Raw genomic sequence first — 24467 nt, 5'->3', positions numbered from 1 at the left:
TTTCTTTTCTTCTATATTGTGAGCTGGTTAGATAAAATTTGGTATCAACACTTTGGATTCTAGGGTTTCACTGCTCCAAACAGGTCATCATGGAATTTTTTGTATAACTTTTTCTCTAGGAAGTGTGAGAAGCTTTAAAAAACTAATTTGAGCTAATATTGTTCTGAACCTTGGGTCTGAATTTTAGATTTGGTCTCGCTATATTTTGGGATATATGATTAGAGGAAGTTAGGTTTTTTGCAGGCTCCCAAATTACATCCCAAATGGGTGACCTAGGGAAAATCATCATAACTTTCTCTCTGAGCGTCATATATAAATTTCGAAAAACATTATAGAAAGAGGATAGGCTATAGTTTCTTTTGTATGGTTTCAAGACCTAAGGTCGAAACAATAAGACATGGAACTTAGTACAAGTTAGCTCTACTGAAAAATTCTGTAATCAGGTCATCATGGAAGATTTGTCATAACTCTTCTTTGGAGAATCCAATATTGATCAGACTTGCGGGGTTGCAAACAAGACTTAGAGGGCCACCACAGGATGCAATTTCAGACCTTGGAGATCCGAAATTACTAATATACAAACAATTCAATATCAATCTCCTACAAAGTGAAGAAAGGTGTGTAATTTTTTAAACATTTGGCACAAGTTTGGTTTGAAAAATTAGTTTGAAGGAATTCAAAGGGAAAAATAAATGTTAAACATTATTTCATAGATTCTAATGGTGGATTGAAGACCCAGCATGTTCCAAAGATCGATAAGAGGAAGTTTGATGGCAAGGATCTCGTAACATGGATACTACAATTGGATCAATATTTTGATATCCATAATGTACAAAACACACAAGGGGAACACATTGCAACTTTATATTTGAAACCAAATCAGTTTGTATGGTATCGATGGCTTTGCTCTCGTAAAAAAATTGTTACTTGTGAAATTTTTACTGAATAAATGATAGCACATTATGAGGACACAAAAAGAAACACTTTTTAAAGCCAATTGATAAATCTCAAACAAAAGGGTTCAAAGATGGAGCACATTTAGGAAATTCAAAAATTGAATATAAGCGTAAAAGATATTCTAGAGGAGTATAGGATTGATGTGTTCATAGGGAGTTTAAAGGATAACATCCAACATGAGGCTTACCTTTGGGAACCTAATTCATTGGATAAGGCATTCAGGTTGGCAAGAAGAACGGAAAGAAAAATTATGGCAACAGGGAAGCCTACCACTCACAACTATAAAGATGGAAGTGTTGTTTCCCCTAGCCTTCCACAACCTATAAGGTTGACAACACAAAAATTGGAAGAAAAAAGAGAAAAAGGGCTTTGTTATAGTTGCGATAGTAAATACACTAAAGGTCATAAGTGTGCTGAGAAGAAACTATTTTACATAGATTGTGAAGAGGAGGAAGAAAAGGAACAAGAAATGTCAAAAGAAGAGGATATACACCAAGAACAAACCCTAGAGAAAGAAGAAATTAATCCAACCATATCTTGTAATGCATTGGTCAGAATTAGCACTCCTAAAACTATCAAGATAGAATGACATATCAAGAAGAAAATGGTAATAGTGTTGATTGATTAGGGAAGTACCCTAATTTTATTGATTTTAATATAGCCAAGGAATTAAATTACTTCCTATACCCAACACCAAAGTCTCAAGTGATGGTTGCAAGTGGGTGAACCATAAATTGCTGTCGAAAGTGCCATAATATCAAGCTATCCATGGGAGAATATGTATTGAATAGCCCAACGCTTTCGATTCCAATGGGTGGTTCTGATGTTGTACTAGGAGTCCAATGGCTACAATCCTTTGGTATAACAGTTTTTAATTTTCAAGAACCTTTCATGAAATTTTCTTGGGAAGTAAAGGAAGTTGAATTAAGGGGTATCAAAGGGAAACTGGGAAAGATAATCATCTCTAATAGAATAACAAAGCTTCCAAAGAAAGAACAATGAGGCGTAATTGCACAATTATGTTCGCTAGAGGTTCCCACATTGGAATCATCGATTTCGCTAGATCTCCAAAAAGTCTTGTACAGTCATCCCAAGGTATTTGAGACTCCCAAAGGAATCTCAACTATTCATGATCATTTCCATGCTATTCATTTGATTCAAGGAAGTGTTCCTCCAAACATTAGTTCTTACAGATATCCCTATGCCCAAAAGAGTGAAATTGAATGTATGTTTGCAGAAATGATAGAGGCTGGTGTAATTCATCCTAGTCAAAGTTATTTCTCTACTCCAGTAGTATTGGTGCATAGGAAGGATAGGTCATGGTGCATTTGTCCAGATTATAGGTAGCTCAACAAGCTCACTATTAAAGACAAATTTCCCTTTCCTGTCAGTGATGAATTATTGGATGAATTGCATGGATCAATTCACTTCACCAAGTTGGATCTTCATTAGGATATCACCAAATGAGAATGAAGGGTGAAGAAATTCAAAAAACAACATTTAGAAATCATGAGGGTCATTATGAATTTTTGGTAATGCCATTTGGCCTTACCAATGCACCTTCTAGATTTCAAGGTTTGATGAATTCCATTTTCAAACCCTTCATTTGAAAATTTGTGTTAGTATTTTTTGATGATATACTAATCTACAACAAGTCTTGGAAGGATCATGTTGAACATGTTGATAGGCTACTCAAACTAATGAAGGAGAAAAAATTATATGCAAAAAGCTCCAAAAGTTTCTTCAGAGTACAAGAGGTGGAATATGTGGGTCATATTTTATCTCATGAAAGTGTGAAGGTATACCCTAGCAAAATTAATGCCATTAAGGAATGGAAAATCCACACATCGATAAAGCATCCCCAAGGATTTCTCGGGTTGATAGGGTATTATCACAAGGTTTTTAAGAATTATGGGTGAATTGAAACACCTCTAACGACATTATTGAAGAAAGATACATTTTCATGGACTCCAAAAGCAACGGAGGCCTTTGAACATACTAAAAAGGAAATGTGCCAAGCACCGGTCTTAGCTACGCCGAACTTCACAAATTTTTTTATTGTGGAATGTGTTTCCTGAGAAAATTGAATTGGTGTTGTTTTAATGCAAGAAGAAAGACCCATTGGTTTTGAAAGTCCTCCAATCAAAGGAAAGTATTTACACGAAGCTATTTATGAGAAGGAAATATTGGCAACACTATATCCACCTAAGAAATGGCAACCCTACCTAATGGGAAGACACTTGAAGGTAAGAAAGGATCATGATAGTCTTAAATACTTTTTAGAACAAAGATTACCTTCAAAAGAGAAGCAAAAATGGGTCACAAAGAGGTTGGGTTATGACTTTGAAATCATCTACAAAAAAGGGAAGAAAAATTTTGTGGCAGATGCACTCTCAAGAAAGGATGAGGATGTGGAAGCATTACTTTGTTCCATTTCTATTATCCAACCAGATTGGATAAATGAAGCAAGGGATGAATGGAAGAATGACGAAGAAGTGCGGGCGTGCATTAAAAAGTTACAATAAGATCCCAATACATCTCATACATTTAGCTGCAAAAATGATTTGTTAAGGTACAAAGATCGTTTATACCTGTGTAAGAATTTCCAACTCAAACAAAATATTATTATGGAATTGCACACCTCTCACTTAGGAGGGCACTCAGGATTTTTAAAAACCTAGCACACAGTTAAGAAGGAATTTTTTTTGGGATGGCCTTAAATCAGATATTCAAAAGTTTGTGGCAGAATGTTTGATTTTCCAACAAAATAAAGTTGAAACAATTAAGACCCAAGGTCTATTGCAACCTGTATTCATTCCAAGCCAACGTTGGGAGGAGGTTTCAATGAGTTTTATCATGAGCTTACCCAAGCTAGAAGGAAAGAGTGTCATCACGATGGTAGTTGACAAGCTTACCAAGTATGCATGCTTTTGTGCATTATCGTATCCATTTAAAGCAACTACAATTTCTACTGCAATTATGGAAACGATTCAAAAGATACAAGGAAACCCAAATATTATTGTAAGCTTTAGAGATCCCATTTTCACTGGAAATTTTTGGATAGAATTATTTTTCTTTCTTGGTACTTATTTATCTCATCGCTCATCTTACCATCCTCAATATCATGGGAAAACTAAGATAGTAAACACAAGTTTGGAAGGATATCTTCATTTCTTGGTATCTGATACAGAGACACAATGGGACAAATGGTTGCCTCTCACCGAAAGGTCATATAACACTTCTTTGCATACTGCAACAAAAATGACCCCATTTATGGCAATTTATGGATGTCATCCACCATCCATCACATCATATTTAAGAAAAAATTATAAGGATCAAGTAGTGGAATATCACATCGAGCATCAACAATAAGTTCTCCAACTCTTAAAGAATAACCTCACCTTGGCATAGAATAGAATGAAACAATAGGTATACCAACATCGCAGTGAAAGAAGTATTGATGTACATGGCTGGGTATTCCTATGACTACAACCATATAAACAAATGTCCTTCAAGAAAGCTAAGAAAGATAATAGATTATCGCCAATGTATTATGGTCCATACAAGTCGTTGCAAAAGATTGGTACTCTAGCATACAAATTGTTGCTTTTCCATGTTTCATGCTTAAAGAAGGTTACAGGTGACAACCTCCTAGCTCAAACAATATTTTTAGAACATGACGAGGAAGGAAAAATCATATTGGAACTTGGAGTAGTAACAGAAACAAGAACTCGACTGCCACAAAATCGATCAGTTTCAGAGTATCTCATCAAGTGGAAGAACTTATCCATTGAATATTTGACATGGAGGGTGATAATTTCATACAAAAGAATCTAGAACTATTCAAGTGTTTAGGAGAACACTTTTTTGAAGGAGAGGGGCATGTTAGGTCATTATAATACTAGTGATTTCCCCATTACTATTGATATTGTAGCCCTTATTGTTATTGTTGTGACACTATTTTCCCCATATTGTTATTATTGTGCCCCATAGAAGCCCACTATTTTTACTGCTATGCCATTATGTTATAATTATTATGTCAGCTTTGTTTATATTGTGACCCCTTGGACTCCTATATATAGAAATGAGGATTTTTCATTTATATCATCGAAGAATTATTCATTTGTGTAATGTAAAGGAGGTTTCCCCCTCCAAGAGGCTTATTTTGAAGTCACTGATCTATCTTTTCTTCTATTTTGTGAGTTGGTTACATAAAAAAATCACTCAAAAACCCCATGCTAACATCTACTAGAAAATAACATAAAATTACTACTCTAAAAAACAAAAATTCAAGAATTAGTGAGCTAGTTAACCTATCAAATGCCTAGCCTAATAAAGTGAAAATTCTATGGGGTAGATTTTGTTATTAAATTCAATTTTTTTAGGACTCAATCCAAGTGGAATAAACTCTAAATATCCTCACTAATATGTTATAAAAAATATGTTAGGTCCCTATAATACTATTGATTCCCCCATTACTATTGTCATTGTAGCCCTTGTTGCTATTGTTGTGCCCCTATTTTCCCCATCTTGTTATTATTGTGCCACATAGAAGCCCACTATTGTTATTATTGTGCCCTTATTTTATTATTGTTATGTTGACTTTGATCATATTGTGACCCCTTCGACTCCTTTATATAGAAAGGAGGTTTTCTCATTTGTATCATCTAAGAATTATTCATTTGTGTAATATAAAGAAGATTTCCCCCTCGCAGAGGCTTATTTTGAAGTCGTTGATCTATCTTCACTTCTATTTTGTGAGCTTCTTACATAACATTTGGTATCAAAGCTTTTTATTCTATGGTTTCACTGGTCCAAATAGGTTAGCATGGCATTTTCACTATACATTTTTCTTTATGAAGTTTCAAAAGCTAAAAAGAAAATGCATTTTATCCGAAATCGTTTTGAACCTCGCTTCTGAATTTTAGATCTTGTTTCACTATATTTTCATAGATATGGTCCAAGACATTTAGGGTTTTTGCAGACTCCCGAATTACATCCCAAACAAGTGACCTAGGGAAAATCGTCATAAATTTCACAATGAGCATAAAATTTAAATTTTGTACAAAGTTACATAAAGAGGACAACTTGTAGTTTCCTGTGTTTCATTTTAAAGCCCTAAGGTATAAACAGTGACACATGGAACTTCATACAAGTTTACTCTACTGAACAAGCCTATAATCAAGCCATTATGGGATATTTGGCATAATTCTTCCTTGCAGAATCCAATCTTGATCTAATTTCTGGGGTTGGAAAGAGGACTTGGAGGGCTATCTCAAGACACAATTTTAGACCTTGGTGATTCGAAATTACAGAGATACAGCAGATTCAATATCGAGCTTCTACAAAGTGAAAAAATGTGTGAACTTTTTTAATTTTTTTGCATAAGTTTGGTTTCAAAAATTAGTTTGAAGGAATTCAAAGGGAATAGTGGAGCATTATTATCATTAATTGATGCCCCAAAGAAAGAAAATGGAAACACCTAGTAAGAAACCTAAAATATCTAGCATGACTCACGAATAAGAGGAAGAAATGCAACATGATATATCAAAATTACGAGACCCAGTGCAACCAAATTTACTCTCACAAAAAGTAACAAAATCTAAGATGGATAGTTTAAAGAAAGGCATGGAAGCTAACTTGGAAGGCATGGCAGCTAAGATGGATGGTTTAAATAAAGGTGTGGAAGCTAATATGGATGCTATAGAAGAAAACATTAAAGGCCACATGGAAGATTTGAAGACTGATTTGACAAATTTTCTACAAAAATTGCTTACAAATGGCGAAAGGGTAGTAAACGAAACTCATGAGGAGAAAAAAATAAATGTTAATCATGATTTCATAAACCCTAATGGCATATTGAAGACCCACCATGTTTCAAATATCGATATGAGGAAGTTTGATGGCAAGGATTTTGTAACATGGATGCTGCAAATGGAGCAATATTTCGATCTCCATAATGTGCAAAACACACAAAAGGTATGCAATGAAAATTTATATTTGGAACCGAATCAGTTTGTATGGTATCAATGGATTTGTTCTCATAAACAAATTTTCCCTTGGTCAATTTTTACGAAGAAATGATAGCACATTATGATGATACAAAAAGAGATACCTTTTTTAGCCAATTAATAAATATCAAACAACAGGCTTCAATGATGGAGAAAATTGAGGACTTTCAAAAATTGAATATAAGCATAAAGTATATTTCAAAGGAGCATATGATTTATGTGCTCATAGGGACTTTAAAGGATAACATCCAACATGATGTTTTCCTTTGGGAACCTGATTCACTAGAGAAGGCATTCAGGTTGGTAAGAAAAATGGAAAGAAAAATTATGGCCACAAGGAAGCATACCACTCACAACTATAAAGATGGAAGTGTTTTTGCCCCTAGCCTTCCACAACCTACAAGGTTGACACCACAAAAATTGGAATAAACAATAAAAAAGGTCTTTGTTATAGTTGTGATAGAAAATACACTAAAGGTCGTAAGTGTGTTGAGAAAAAATTATTTTACATAGATTGTGAAGAGGAGGAAGAAAAGGAATAAGAAAAATCAAAAGAAGAGGATATACACCAAGAAAAAACCCTAGAGAAAGAAGAAATAAATCTGACCATATCTTATAATGCATTGGCTAGAATTACCACTCCTTAAACTATCAAAATAAAAGGACATATCAAGAAGAAAAAGGTAATATTGTTGATTGATTCGACTAGTACCCAAAATTTTATTCATTGTAAGATAGCCAAGGAATTGAATTGCTTCCTTTATCCAGCACCATAATGTCAAGTGACGTTTGCAAGTGGAGGAACCATAAATTTCTCTGGAAAGTGCCATAATATCAAGCTATCCGTGGGAGAATATGTATTTAATAACCCAATGCTTTCTATTACAATGGGTGGTGTTGATGTTGTACTAGGAGTGCAATGCCTACAATCCTTGGGTACAATAGCTTTTAATTTTCAAGAACTTTTCATGAAATTTTCTTCATAAGGAAAGGGAGTTGAATTAAGGGGTATCACAGGGAGACCAAAGATCAAGACTTACAAATGTGCCTATGTCGAAAAGAGCGTAATTGAACGTCTGGTTGCAGAAATTCTAGAGGCTGGTATAATTCAACCTAGTCAAAGTTCTTTCTCGTCTCTAGTAGTATGGGTGCACAAGAAGGATGGGCCATGGCACATGTGTCCAGATTATAGGGATCTCAACAAGCTCACTATTAAAGATAAAGTTTCCATTCCTGACATTGATGAATCATTGGATGAATTGAATGGATCAATTTACTTCACCAAGTTGGATCTTCGTTCAGGATATCATCAAATTAGAATGACGACTGAAGAAATTCAAAAAACAACATTTAGAAATCATGAGGGTCATTATGAATTTTCGGTCATGCCTTTTGGCCTTACCAGTGCACCTTCTACTTTTAAAGGTTTGATGAATTCGATTTTCAAACCCTTCCTTAGGAAATTTGGGTTAGTAGTTTTTGATGATATACTAATCTACAACAAGTATTCAAAGGATCATGTTCAACATGTTGACAGGGTTCTCAAACTATTCAAGCAAAAACAATTATATGCAAGAAACTCTAAATGTTTCTTTGGAGTACAAGAGGTGGAATATGTGCATCAGATTATATCTCATGAAGGTGTGAAGGTAGATCCTGGAAAAATTAAATCCGTCAAGCAATGGAAAATTCGCACATCCATAAAGCATTTGCGAGGATTTCTCATATTTACAAGGTATTATCTAAGGCTTGTTAATAATTATGGATGAATAGCAGCACCTCTAACAACATTATTAAAGAAAGATGTGTTTTCATGGACTCCAAAAGAAACAAACGCCTTTGAACATCTTAGAGAGGCAATATGCCAAGCACCAGACTTAGCTACAATGGACTGCACAAAAACCTTTATTGGGGAATGTGATGCCTCAAGAAATGGAATTGGTGTTTTTTTAGTGAAAGAAGAAAGACCCATTGTGTTTGAAAGTCATCAAATCAAAGGAAAGTATTTACAAAAAGATATTTATGAGAAGGAAATTTTGGCAATACTACATTCACTTAAGAAATTGTGACCCTACCTAAAGGGAAGACACTTCAAGGTAAAAATGGATCATGATTATCTTCATAAGAGCGGCAAAACTAGGTCCCAAATATGTTGCGTTATGACTTTGAAATCATGTACAAAAAAGGGAAGCAAAATGTTGTGGAAGATGCACTATCATAAAGAATGACGATTCAGAAGCATTGCTTTGTGCTATTTCTATTATCCAACTAGATTGGATAAACAAAGCAAGGGATCAATGGAAGAATGATGAAGAAGTGTGGGCACTCATTCAAAAGTTACAACAAGATCCGAGTACATCTGATACATTTAGGTGGAAAAATTATTTTGTTATGGTACAAAGGCCTCTTATACCTATGTAGGAATTCCCAACTCAAACAAAATATTCTTATGGAATTGCACACCTCTCCCTTAGGAGGGCACTTGAGATTTTAAAAAATGTACGACTGGGTTAGGAAGGAATTTTTATGGGATGGCCTTAAATCGGATATTCATAATTTTGTGGTAGAATGTTTGGAGTGCCAACAAAATAAAGTTGAAAAAATTAAGACCCCGGGTATATTACAATGTTTATCCATTCCAAGCCAGTGTTCAGAGGAGGTTTAAATGGATTTTATCACATGCTTGCCCAAGTCTGAAGGAAAGAGTGTCATCACAGTGGCAGTTGACAGAGTTACCAAGTATGCACACTTTTGTGCATTATCACATCCATTTAAATATGGTACAATTTCTTCTGCATTTATGGAAACAACTCAAAAGCCACATGGAAAGCCAAAGATTATTGTAAGCGACAGAGATCCCATTTTCACTTGAAATTTTTGGGCAAAATTATATTCTTGTCTTGGTACTTAGTTAGCTCATAGCTCATCTTATCATCCTCAATCTGATGGGAAAACTGAGATAGTAAACAAATGTTTGAGAGGATATCTTCATTGCTTTGTATTTTATAAACATACACAATGGGGAAAATGGTTTCTTCTGGCTGAAGGGTGGTATAACACTTCCTTCCATACTGTAGCAAAAATGACACCATTTATTGCACTTTATGGATATCATCCACCATCCATCACATCGTACTTAAGAGAAAATTGTAAGGTTCAAGTAGTGGAAGATCAAATCGAGCATCAACAACAAGTTCTCCAACTCTTAAAGCATAACCTCACTTTGGCATAGAATAGAATGAAGGAATTGGTAGATCAACATCGCAGTGAAAAGGCTTTGATTTAGGTGAGTGGGTATTGCTACAACTACAACCATATAAACAAATGTCCCTCAAGCAAGCTAAGATGGATAATAAATTATCACCAAAGTCTTATGTTCTGTACAAGGCATTGCAAAACATTGGTACTATGGCATACAAATTGGAACTTCCTGCAGCATCCCGAGTGCACCCAATTTTCCATGTCTTCATGCTTAAAGAAGGTTATAGGTGAAAAAATCCCAGTTCAAACAATATTGCCAGAACTTGACGAGGAAGGAAAAATCATATTGGAACCTGAAGCAGTCACAAAAGCAAGATCTCAACAGCTACAAAATCAATCAATTTCAGAGTATCTCATCAAGTGGAAGAACTTATGCACTGAGGATTTCACATGGGAGGGTAATAATTTTATAAAGAAGCATGCATAACCACTCAAGCATTGAGGACAACACATTTTGAAAGAGAGGGACAACTTAGGTCCCTATAATACTAGCGATTCCCTCATTAATATTGTCATTGTAGCCCTTATTGTTATTATTATGCCCCTATTGTTGATCTGAAAATCATCCTTGAGTGACCTGAGTTAAATAATTTATGAATGAAGGTATTACAGACTCATGTGTTGGTGTGTGTCTATGTTATTTTAGGCAACGGATCGATCAGATTGCAAAATACATAGACACTCGAAATATGGAAAATAGAAAGAGAAACACAGTAAGCAAATACGAGAACACAACAAATTAATAAGGAGTTCACCCTATCCTCTAGGGCTACGTCTCTGGTCTAGCTTTCAGTGGTGGCCTTCTTTTATTGTGTCTTTAAAGCAGAGATTTACAACGAGGAGCTCAATTTGAGTCTCGTAAAATAGAATTGCTTGGCAGGGTGGTTCTTGGATTCCCCAAGCCACTACAATGCATAAACTCTTTTCCTTACCAGCTCTTGACCTCTCTGGTCTTTAATGGGAGGAGCCCAATGTGGTGCTCAACTCCTGATAGACACTCTCAAGGACTGCTCAATGTTTCCTTGTGCTACAGGTCATCTCAGCTCTTTGTCTTTCTTCTTCTTGCTTCACTATCTTTTCTTTGCCCTTGATTTCTTTCTGTCTTTGTTCTCCTTTCGTGCTCTGTTCTCTGTGTGTTCATGGCTTAAAGCCAGTCTGTCTCACTACTACTTGCTTCCTCTCCAGCCCCCATTGGATTGCCTACTGCTACTCACTTGGAGTTCCCTATCTCTGCATCTTCATCAATGGCTCACAGGGAGTGGACACTTGCCCTCTTTCAAACTGTGCCAACTCTTCCTCATCGGTTTATTTTTTCCGTTACATCGTGGAATGAGTCATCCACCATCTCAGAGGTAAAATTGGACCTCAAATCCTTAAATTTCGCGGCTTAATCCCCTGTCAAATCCGGTTCCTTCATCGTGCGTGATCTCATCTGTTAGACCTGGAGCCCCCACATCTGACTTTATTCGCTCATTTCGTGCGGTCGACTTGCTCTACCATTAGTGTGTAATGAGTGGTAGTTTTCTCTCTCTTTCACCCTACATGCATTGGGCGCTGAGTGGAATTGCTCGTTTTTATCCAAATCCACTTACCCGCCCAAGGGTGCCCCAAATATACTGTTGGTTTTGGAGCGTGGGTCCTACCTTTAGCCTTTAGCACTTTCCCCACGATTTCCCTGTCTTCCATGCAATCAAGCGCTTGGGGCCTTTCCTTCTCTAGGGGTTTTTCCTAGCGATGTGCGATTAGCGATAAGAGCATCAGAAATGCCCTCTATTTCTTGATCCGGGCTTCCCAATGGGCAATTTTGCCTCCTCCGTGGTCTCCATGGGCCTCAGTCAGCATGCTTTGATGGAGGTCCACGTCGTTCCTTGTTGGTTGCAAACTGCCAATGTCTAGAGGTCTTCCTGATCACTCTGTGCTCCTAATTCGAAGTCTGTCTTGTTTTGATACAGCCATGGCTCTGTAATAATCTTCATGGATCCAATTTGGATCATGATCTTGTTGGAAATAATACTGGCGGGGGGGTGAATCAGTATTATGAGTTCAATTATTTTTCATTTCACAATCATATTTGTATACGCTACTTTAGTTAGTAAATACCGCATATGTACGCAACTTCAGTTAATGAAACAAGCGTATATGAGCAGACTTGTAATTTGAATTATTCTTTAGATGTTGATCATTAATCTATGCATCAAACCATATGAACAGTAACCAAGAACAATAAAACAGAATAGGAAATCACACATAAGAACACAAGATATAAGGTGGAAACCCAATGTGGGTGAAAACCACCTGCTGCAATTCATCTCTATCTTCTTTCAATTAGAAACTTCTTTTTACATTGTTTCTGTACTGTTGTAGTCTTATACCAGTACATAGGCTACTACTTGCAAAAGGCTATAACCTTCTCTCGTTCTCCAGCTTCTCTTGGAAGGTGGATACAACCCCCTTAGCTCTTGTACTAGCTGAGGTACTAGTACATAGGTGCTGACCTACAAAAGGCTACAACCTTCTCTTTTCTTCCAGGGACCACGTTTCATAAATTTTCAGACTGGATCCATGAATATCAATCAAACATCAAGTATATCTGCATTAACCAAACTCCTTTGTACAAACAAATACTAAATCAACCAATAACTTCTCAGAATGCTGTAACCAGAAAACAGTACCAGTAAGCAAACACCAATTCTGAACCCAGAACACTGCAACAATAAACAGAAGCAGCCAAAAACATATTTTATGAGATATATGCTACTTCAATATGTGGAACCTGCATAGATACGCTTCCGTATCAAGGCCATCTTGCGTATACGTTGTTTTATGTTAGTGAACTAGCGTGTATATGCGCCACTGCTGTGATGAACATGTGTATAGATCTATAAAAGATAATTTATCCTTTTTACTTATTCAGAAATTAGTTATAGCCATGTTATCATATTTATATATCATGTCATCCACCAAATATAACAAATCAAAAATTACACAAAGATACTTCTCTTCAAACTGCCTTAAGATCTTGACCCATCAATAGAACTTATCCTTCTCTTTGCACTCAGGTTCCTCCTTGATTTAGATCTCGTTATGGACCATAACCCAATGACAGTATTCTAGATCTAGCTCTTCATAATATATTCAATGCTTCAGTTGATCCCTTGCCAAATGATCTCCTTCCCTTTTTGTAGACTTAGGCCTTACTCATACCATGGTCCGAAACCATAGAGATCCAATACTAGGGACTCAATACCTAGGTTGAACACTTTGGACGCAATACCAAGGACCAGAACCATAGGTTCAAATATGTCAGACTGAATACCATGGACCAACCATAAGTTTTCCCACATGTACGGGCTTTTCTTTGCATGAAAGTGCATGCATATGTATACGCGCCTTTTGATCAGTACACCTGCGTGTATACGCAATTTTTTTAAGAGGAAATTGTGTATACCTCATTTTCTTTCATTCTGAGAGCCTGAACTATGATCTGCCCTTTGAGTGAGTTGCCATCAAGGACAACACCTGTGCCATAGTGCCAAACCTATGTCATAATACCAACAATCTCCCCCTTTGGACTTGATGGCAACCCCAAGCCACTCAAAATCCTCAAAATCATTCTCCCCCTTTGACATCAAGGGAAAAGAGTTATGCTCCACCTGAATACATGCTTAAATCTCTACTCTGCTATGTTATCCAAGATCCCCCTTACTGTAGGCAAGGTCTGCAAGAAGATGTTCTACAAAGGAAACATGACTTTATACATTATAAATGACCTTCCTATCACCAAAGACTCATACATACATCCATCTCCCAACCAAGTGGGGATACACCAAGAATTTACATATGATAACAACAAGAACATTACTTCATCCATCCCAGGCATAGTGGGGAAACCAAGATAGGCCGTTACATGGCCTTGATAAGAAAAGAAATACATGACATAGAGACGAAATATTTACAGCAACACTAGCATCTGTCAATCATCAATCGTCATAACCCTCAATCATCATTCAGACCAGCAACCATGCTCTTCCGCATGCACCTGTTCCACCTGTAATTAAAAAAACTGTGAATGTAAACCAATATATTCTAAGATAATGCCAACAATTCATTATTAGAAGAGTATATGCTCACCCTAAACCTATGCCAGATGGTCTCTGCCAGACCTATATCAGACTCTTTTCATCCTGAAGCTGGCTCACTGTTTTTCTTTAAACCAACATATATGCGACTGTATCTTCATAAACCGGCGTATGTACGCGGATCCTCCTCATGAAACTCGTGTACAACCACTTTTCACTGAAACATACAAGATTTAGCAGCAAGATGATGCATCAACTACCCCCAGCTTCTATCTGAGCTATTCAAATGTCTCCCTGGGTAGTGGTTTGGTGAGTATGTCAGCAACTTGTTCCTTAGAGGGAACATACTCCAATTTAACCTTTTGTTGAAGCACTTGTTCCTAGAGAAAATGATACTTGATAGGTATGTGCTTGGTCTTTGAATGCATGACGAGATTCTTTGAAATAGTGCTTGCACTTGTATTATCACAAAAAATGGAGATAGGTGGAGTACAAGAGATTTGCATGTCTTGCAATGTTTGCATCATCCAAAGGAGTTGTGTGCAGCAAGATGCAACAGCTACATATTCTGCTTCAGCTATAGATAATGCAACTGAACTCTGTTTCTTGCTGAACCAAGATACTAATCTAAGACCCATGAAGAATGCACCACCACTAGTGCTTTCTCTGTCATCCACGCTTCCTAGCCAATCTGCATCTGTATATGTATGAAGTGTGAGATCTGTACATCTAGGATACCATAAACCATAGTTTTGAGTTCCTTGAAGATACTTGAAAATTCTCTTAACTGCCTGAAGATGAGTTTCCTTTGGATTTGCTTGAAACCTTCCAACTATTCCCACTGCATGCATAATGTCTGGTCGGGTACCTGTTAGATAGAGCAGACTACCAATCATGGATCTATAAGTTGGTTGATGCACTATTTTTGATTCATCATTTGCGCTGAGGCTGCATCCTGTTACCATAGGGGTACATACTAGTTTCAAATCCTCCATCCCATATTTCTTCAAGATCTGCTTGAGATACTTGGTTTGTGATAGAAAAATACCTTCCTTGTTTTGTTGGACTTGTAAACCAAGAAATTATGTGGGCTCACCAAGGAGGGACATTTCAAATTCTTTTTGCATCACCAAGGCAAAGTTTTGACTCATGTCTTCTTCATTGCTACCAAAGATGATATCATCAACATATACAACAAGTATTAGCAACTTATCATTGTCAATTTTTATATATAGATTGTTGTCTGTTGATCCTTTTGTAAAACCTTGTTGATGGAGGTACTTATCCAACTAATAATACCAGGCCCTTGGAGCTTGTTTAAGGCCATAGAGAGCCTTTTTGAGTCTGCATACAAGTTTAGGATCATTTCCAAGAATAAACCCATTTGGTTGCTCAATATACACTTCTTCATCCAAGTCTCCATTCAAAAAGGCAGACTTCACATCCATTTGAAATACTTTGAACTTCTGAAAGCTAGAAAGAGAAAGAAACATTCTTATGGCCTCAAGTCTAGCAACTGGAGCAAAATTTTCTTCAAAATATATGCCTTCTTGTTGAGCATACCCTTTACAAACAAGTCTAGCCTTGTTTCTAATAACATCTCCATCTTCATTCAGCTTGTTTTTGAATATCCATTTTGTTCCTATGACATTCTTATCTTTTGGTCTAGGAACCAACTCCCAAGTGTTATTCTTTCAATCTGCTCAAGTTCTTCCTCCATGGCCTTGACCCAACACTCATCTTTGCATGCCTCTCTTACATTTTGTGGTTTCGTGGAGGAGAGTAATGCTAGATAGCTTGAAGCTTCTGAAATTGTTCTCCTTGTTTGTACACTTGCTTCTTTCTGTCTCAAAATTTGAGTTTCTAGATGATTCTTCTGAATGTACCTAGATGGAGTCTTTTCTTCTATCCTTATCTATTCTTCTCGTGCCTCATGGGTTTCTTCTTCATCATGAATCTGATTTGATGTTGAAGGATAGTCCTCATCATCTTCGAAGCCTTTAGATTTTATTTGTCTAGGAATGTTTCCTTCTTCATCAACCATTACATCAATACTTTCAACAATTTTTCCAAGTCTTTTATTGTAACACTTATATGCTTTGTTGTGGGGAGAGTAACCAAGGTGAATGCCTTCATCTGCTCTAGGTTGAAACTTGCCAAGGTTTTCATCAGTCATTTTGATGTAGCATTTTCTTCCAAAAATTTTGAAGTATTTTAGTGTGGGAGTCTTTCCATACAAAAGTTCATGAGGAGCCTGAGTGCTCTTTACCCGGACGTTTGTCTTGTTGAGAATAGTAACTGCAGCAAATGCAGCTTCACCCCAGAAGGTTGTAGGAGTTCTAGACTCATCAAGCATAGCACGAGCCATTTGTTGAACTTTTCTGTTCATCCTTTCAACTACTCCATTTTTTTGAGGAGTTCTTACAGTGGAGAATTCCCTTCTTATTCCATGTTCTTCAAAAAAATCAAAAAAATCATCCAAGGTAAATTCCCCACCTCTATTAGACCTGAGGCATTTGATTCTATGATCTGATTCATTTTCAACCATGGCTTTGAATGCTTTGAACTTTTTGAAAGCTTCGTCTTTATTCTTCATAAGTCCTAACCAAGACATCTTGGAAAATTCGTCAATGAACAATATAATGTATTCTTCTCCTCGAGGTGACGTTTTCCTAGATGGACCACATACATCAGTATGGACAAGTTCAAGTGGCTTGCTAGTTGATCCTTCCTTCTCAGGGAAATTAGTTCTGGTTTGCTTACCAAACTGACATGATTTGCATATTGTATTGTCTGGAATTTTGATGTTCGGGAGATCACAAACCGCCTGATATTTACATGCTTTCCTTATCTGAGAGAAGCTTAGATGCCCCAATCTTATGTGCCATAGCCAGTCTTCATCATTCTTGCTAAGATAGCGTTGTTGTTGTCCTCCCTTGAGTATGTATAAATTATTTGGAGTTCTTATGCCTTTAATCATTGTTTCTCCTGTATCAAGCTCATGAAAAATACATCCATTTGATTGAAATATTACCTCATTTTTTTTATCACACATTTGAATGACACTTAATAGATTATGCTATAAGCCATCAACATACATAACATTCCTAGCTTTGACCTTTTCTTTGAAAAGAATGGAACATTTACCTTTTATGAATGCATGGGTGTCATTTCCAAATGAGACCTTCTTTTCCTTTTCTAAGGCGCTATATGATTGAAGTTTTTCTTTATCACCTGTCATATTTTTAGAGCATCCACTATCGATGTGACATTGATTTTCCTGCCCTTCCACATATAATGCTATGCCACATATTTCTAGTTGCGGTTCTTTCTTCTTCTATGTTTTGGGGCTCAATGAAGCTTGCTCCTTCTGAGTTGTTTGCCGAAACCTAGTCCTGCATTCAGAATCTTCATGACCAAAGTTATTACAGATAGAACATTCTATTTCATTTTCAAGAGTAAAAAAGTTATTGTAGGTTCTTTTCATGATTCCAGTCACACTCCTTTGATTTCATGCTTCTCTGGTCATGATGGTCTTGTAGGCAATGCATCGAGCTACTTTATGTCCAAAGTTATGACAGGAGAAACATTGGCCATTGAAGAAGTTCCTGCGATCATCAAACGTTCCATTGTAATAGCCATTCATTCTTGAGGTAAATTGAGAATAATTTACCTGTGCTTGGTTGTAGCTTATGTTCATCCTTGAAGTAGATTGCCCTCGATTTACTTGGTGATTTCTGTTCATTCTTGAAGTAAATTGTCCTTGATTTACCTGGCGATCTTCATTGTGCCTTTGTTGTCAATTGTCAACCTGTTCACTTCTTGTTGCAGCTTCAAGATAACTTTTGGAGGTAGATGGCTTATATGCTTGAGATGTTTCTTTAGTATACCCAAGACTTGTCTTGATTAGAGGATAACACTGCAGTTTGATAATCTCATCTAAAGTTTCAGATCCTTTAGCAAATATAAGATTAAGAGCTTTCGTTTTCTCAATGTCCTTTATAAGTCCCACAATTTCACATTCTAACTTTTCATTTTATTTCTCCATTTCAGCAAGTTAGAATGTCAGAGTATCTATAATCATATTTTTCTTTTCTAAGAAAATTTTGAGTTTATAAATTTCTTCATAAAGACCTTCTTCATCTATAGCATCCAAAAAATCATCACCTTCAAAAGCCATCAAAAGCCTATAATCATTACATTGTTCATCTTCATCACTATTTGAAAGTCCATCACTGTCTTCATGTGTGTAATAGCTCTTTTTACTTACATTGTGTTTCCTGTTCCATCTAACTGGTTCCTTACCTTTTTCAAGCTTATCTTTATGGGGAAATTTGGAAGCATAGTGACTGACTCTTCCACAAGCAAAACATTTGAAAGGTAGCTTACCTCTGAATCTTCTAGAACCCCATTGAAGGTTCTTAACAAAATTTGATTCTTCCTCTTCTTCCGACATATGTCCTGAGTCATTGTAATCTCTTTTTCCCGAGGCTTTTAATGCAACATCTCTCTTGTTTGATGGTCCCCCTTTTCTTATTTCGTAAGTGGTTAGGATTCCGTGTAGGTGTGACATGGTAAGGCTGTGTAGATTCTATTTTTCTTCTATGGCAGAGACTTTTGATTCAAATTTAGAAGACAAAGATCTTAGAACCTTTTCAACCAAAACAACTTCTTTTATTTCTTCACCCAAAGTTTTCATACAATTAACAATCTCATCTATGCGTAGGAAATAGTTAGCCACACTTTCATCATTATACATTCTAAGATTTTCGTATTGAATTCTAAGAGTTTGTATTTTTTCTCGTTTTACCTGATCATTTCCTTCATAGCTCAGAACAATCTTGTCACATATTTCTATTGCGGTTTTGAGCTGCATATCCTTGACGAATTTTAATTGAGATAGACTCCCTAATAGAGTATTGACAGCCTTTGCATTTGTTTCATACTTCTTCTTACCAGCCATATCTGTAGGGGTTGCTGATGGAAATGTGTATCCTGTTTCCATGATATTCCAGACTTCTGTACCAAGAGATTGAAGATATGCTGTGATTCTTACCTTCCAATAGACAAAATTGCTCCCATCAAAAATTGGTGGCCTAATCGATGCCTCTTTCTCGTAATTGCTCATGATGATGGATATTCCTTCAAGCGATCAAGCTTCTTTCGAAGGACCTGCTTTGATACTAATTGTTGGAAATAATACTGAGAGGGGGGGTGAATAAGTGTTTTCAAGTCAATTATTTTTCATTTCACAATCAGATTTGTATACACTAGTTCAGTTAAGGAAACAAGTGTATATGAGCAGACTTCTAATTTAAATTATTCTTCAGATGTTGATCATTAATCTGTGGATCAAACCATATGAACAGTAAAACAGAACAAACAATCACACATAAGAACACAAGATATAAGGTGGAAACCCAATGTGGGTGAAAACCACCTGCTGCAATTCGTCTCTATCTTCTTTCAATTAGAAACTTCTTTTTACAATGTTTCTGTATTGTTGTAGTCTTATACCAGTACGTAGGCTGCTACCTGCAGAAGGCTACAACCTTCTCTCGTTCTCTAGCTTATCGTGAAAGGGAGCTACAACCCCCTTATCTCTTGTACTAGCTGAGGTACTAATACATAGGTGCTAACCTATAGAAGGCTACAACCTTCTCTTTTCTTCCAGGGACCACGTTTCATAAATTTTTAGACTGGATCCATGAATATCAATCAAACATCAAGTATATCTTCATTAACAAAACTCCTTTGTACAAACAAATACTGAATCAACCAATAACTTCTCAGAATGTTGTAACCAGAAAATAGTACCAGTAACCAAACACCAATTCTGAACCCAGAACACTGCAGCAATAAACAGAAGCAGCCAAAAACAGATTTCATGAGATATACACTACTTGAATATGTGGAACCTGCATGCATACGCTTCTGTATCAAGGCCATCCTTTATATACGTTGTTTTAAGTTAGTGAACCAATGTGTATATGTGCCTCTGCTATGTTGAACCTCTGTATAGATTTATAAAAGATAATTTACCCTTTTTACTTATTTAGAAATTAGCTATACCCAGATTATCATATTTATAGTTTACATCATGTGCCAAATATAACAATTCAAAAATTACGCAAAGATACTTCTCTTCAAACTGCCTTAAGATCTTGACCCATCAATAGAACTTATCCTTCTCCTTGCACTCAGGTTCCTCCTTGATTCAAATCTAGTTATGCACCATAACCCAATGACAGTATTCTAGATGTAGCTCTTCATAAGATATTCAATGCTTCAGTTGATCCCTTCCCAAATGATCTCCTTCGCTTTTTATAGACTTAGGCCTTACTCAAACCATGGTCCAAAACCATAGGGATCCAAAACTAGGGACTCAATACCTGGGTTCAACACTTTGGATGCAATACCAAGGACCAAAACCATAGGTTCAAATATGTCCGACTAAATACCATGGACCAACCATAAGCTTTCCCACATGTACGTGCTTTTCTTTGCATGAAAGTGCATGCATATGTATATGCGCCTTTTGATTGGTACACCCGTGTGTATACACGATTTTGTTAAGAGGAACTTGCGTATACATCATTTTCTTTGATTCTGAGAGCCTGAACTATGAACTGCCCTTTGAGTGAGTTGCCATCAAGGACAACACCTATGCCATAGTGCCAAACCCGTGTCATAATGCCAACAAACCTTCCCAATGAAAATATTTTGGACCACCAAAATTTTGTTTTCAAGCATCGACTAAGTGAGGGTACAATTGTTTCACTTGTCCAATCTCTATCCACTTTACATTGCTCAACTTTGAACCCCTGAGCCCAATTCTGAGGTACTCAACATGTCCCATAGTTGTCATCCTCACCTTCCTATGTAGAGTTGTGTCTTCCTACAATTCATTAAGATATTTAGGTATCAGGTCATCAATAAAAGGCAATTGACTTTGCTCTTTAGGATCCTCAACCAGAGAAGGTTCAAACAATATCAAGAAATCCGCATTTATGACTGAGTAGATGTGCATGTAGGCTAGTAGATCAAGGAAAAAAGCATTTTCACCAATGCTCTCAAGTATTTTGGAAGGTCCATACCGGATAGGCTTTAGATTTTTACTTTCACCTTGCATCCTATCCTTGCTGATATACAACCAGACTTGGTCACCAACTTGGAAACTATGCTCCATCCGATGCTTGTCATGCCTTGCCTTGTATTTGGCTTGACTCTTTTCTAACTATTCCTATACTACCTAGTGGATCTCTTGGATCTATTCAATGAACCTAGTTGCCCTTTCCACATCATTGTGTCCCTCAACTGTTGTATCTTTACCAAAGACAAAATCCAAAGGATACCTTGGTGTGAAACAAAAATAGGTCTCAAAAGGAGATCTCTGTGTAGAAGAATGTTTTTCTCTTGTTGTAAGCACGCTGCACATAACACAAATGTTCATCCCAAATCTTAGGATGTTTACTACAATATTCTCTGAGTAACTGGATCACTGTCCTGTTAACTACTTCTATCTGGCCATTAGTTTGTGGATGAAAAGTGGTGCTTTTCTTCAGTTTGGTGTCCATCAGTTCCCACAGACTTGACAAAAACTTTCCCACAAATCGGGTGTCTCGATCAGGTAAAATATAAGTGGGTAATCAAAAATGAACCCATACGTGTTCAAAGAACAATTTTGCAGTTTATTCAGCTGTGATCTATTTATTACAGGTTATCAAAATACACATTTTGTTGATCCTATCCACAAAAACATACATATAATCATGACTTTTCCTATATTTAGGTAGTCCTCCAACAAAATCCATGGAAACACTTTCCCAAGGGTGAGAAGGAACTGGTAGTGGAGTGTATAAGCCTAGTTTTCTATTATTGGGCTTGCTTTTAACACACATAGTGCACACTCTTACATATCTAGAAATTGTCTCATTCATTTTTGGCCAATAACAAAATCTTTGCAGCTGTGCAACTGTTTTACTTACCCTAAAGTGACTCGATATTAGACATGTGTGTGCTTCTTGAATTATCTTTACCCTTTTAGTTTGTGTAATGCATAACTTCCCACAATGGTATAAGAGTTAGTCCTTCACATGATAGTCCAATTCTTCTACACTTCTGCCTTGACTTAAAGTTGCATATACATCTTTAAATTCTATATCTTGACCATACTTTTCAATGTAGCTTTCATGTAGCGCAAAATTATGCTTAAGTATAGTAGATGCATTTATAATGTGTCTAGATAACATGTCTACAACTTTATTATGCATTCCCTTTTTATATCTGATGACTAAATGAAACTGTTGTAGAAAAACCATCCATTTGTAGTGTCTTGATCGCTACAACTTAGTTTGGGAGTGTAGATATTGAAGTGGTTGGTGATCAGTATGTATTACTATCTCTTTTCCCATTAAGTAATGTTTCCACTTTTTCACACTCTAGACTAATGCATACAATTCTTTATCACATGTAGGATAGTTAACTATTGCAGGATTAAAAGTTTGAGAATGATAACATATGGATTTACCGTGCTGTGTCAACACTACTCCCATGGCATAGTCACTGGCATCTATTTTGATCTCAAATGGTCTTTGAAGATCAGGTAGTGCTAGTATAGGTGATGTACTAATATTTTCTTTCAAGGTGTCGAAAGACTTTTGATGTTTTCCTCCCCACTGAAACACCTTGTTCAATCCTGTTAAAGCATGTAAGGGAGCTGCAATTGAGGAAAAGTTAGAAATAAACTTTCTCCAATATAGTGCTGCCCCTAAGAAGCTTCTCACTTCTGTAGCGAACTTGGGTTTAGGCCAGTTTATAGTGACTGCCACCTTAGAGGGATCTATCTTCAATTCACCGCCCCCTACTATATGACCCAAATAATTTAGAGATGTTTTTCCAAATTCACATTTTGGGAGTTTAACATGAAGTTTTTCTCTTTTCAAAACATCTAGTATCTGCTTAACATGCTTTAAGTGTTCTTCCCATGTTTTTCTAAAAAGCAGAATGTCATCCAAATACACAATAACAAAATCATCAAGAAAAGGTCTGAGTACATCATTCATTAATCTCATCAAAGTAGCAGGAGCATTAGTTAAACCAAAAGGCATAACCATCCATTCATATAATCCCTACTTTGTTTTGAAATCAATTTTCCATGCATCTTCTTTTGCAACTCTGACCTGATGGTATCCACTATGCAAGTCTAGCTTGGAGAAATAAACAACTTATTTCAATTGATCTAAAAGATCATCTATGCGAGGAAGGGGATAACGATTTTTTATTATTATCTTATTCAATGTTTGGTAGTCAATGCACATTCTCCATGAGCCATCTTTCTTTCTCACCAAGATGATTGGTGACAACATGGTGATGTGCTAGGTCTGATGAACCCTTTCTCGAGCAACTCCTGCACCTTCTTCTTGATTTTAGCATTCTCTAAAGCAAACAACCTTTTATATCGGTCGCTGTAATGGTTGTTTCATCTCCTGAGTCTAACCCCGAATCTTTCTAAATAGCTGCAGCAATCTTCTACTTCTTGCCCTCGAACTTCTTAGGTCTCAGCTCTGGATGTAGAATCCAACAGTGCTCATCATCATGCCCATCCCTTTTACAGTGAGTGCATGAGGCTTTGCTTTTCTATGCAATATTATCCTTCCTTTCCTTCCACTTCTACTTTCTTTTCTCCTTGCTCTTGCTTGCAGTGGGTTGGGATGGTTCCCCAACTTCTGGATTTCCATTCTTTCCTCTAGCTTCTAGATGAGTAGCTTGTACAGATACCTCATCTATACTAGCGGGAATAAACATGAGGATGGTATGCCTCATGTAACTGTGTAGACCACCAATGTACTTCAAGACAGTCTCTGGTGAGTCTAATGAGATTCCTAGAATCAATGCTCTCTTTCTAAATTCTTGAGTGTACCCTTGCACACTTTGCCCTTTCAACTGTCGAAGAGTTTGCCAACTCATCATGGCTTGTTGCATGTAGGCCAATTTATAGAACTACTTTTTGATTGTAGAAACAAATTCACTCCAGACAAACATAGTCTTACCATGTCTCCTTATGTCAGCTTGGGTCTTGCCTTCCCACCAAACCAAGGCAGTGCCTCCTGGGCATAGGCTTGCCAGCTGAATCTTACTCTTGTCTGAGTCGATGTTC

Source organism: Pinus tabuliformis, chromosome Q (genome assembly GCF_031772625.1).
Source record: "Pinus tabuliformis cultivar Carrire ecotype Pingquan chromosome Q, CPIR1, whole genome shotgun sequence".
NCBI lineage: Eukaryota > Viridiplantae > Streptophyta > Pinopsida > Pinales > Pinaceae > Pinus > Pinus tabuliformis.
Note: the sequence above shows the minus strand (reverse complement) of the source record.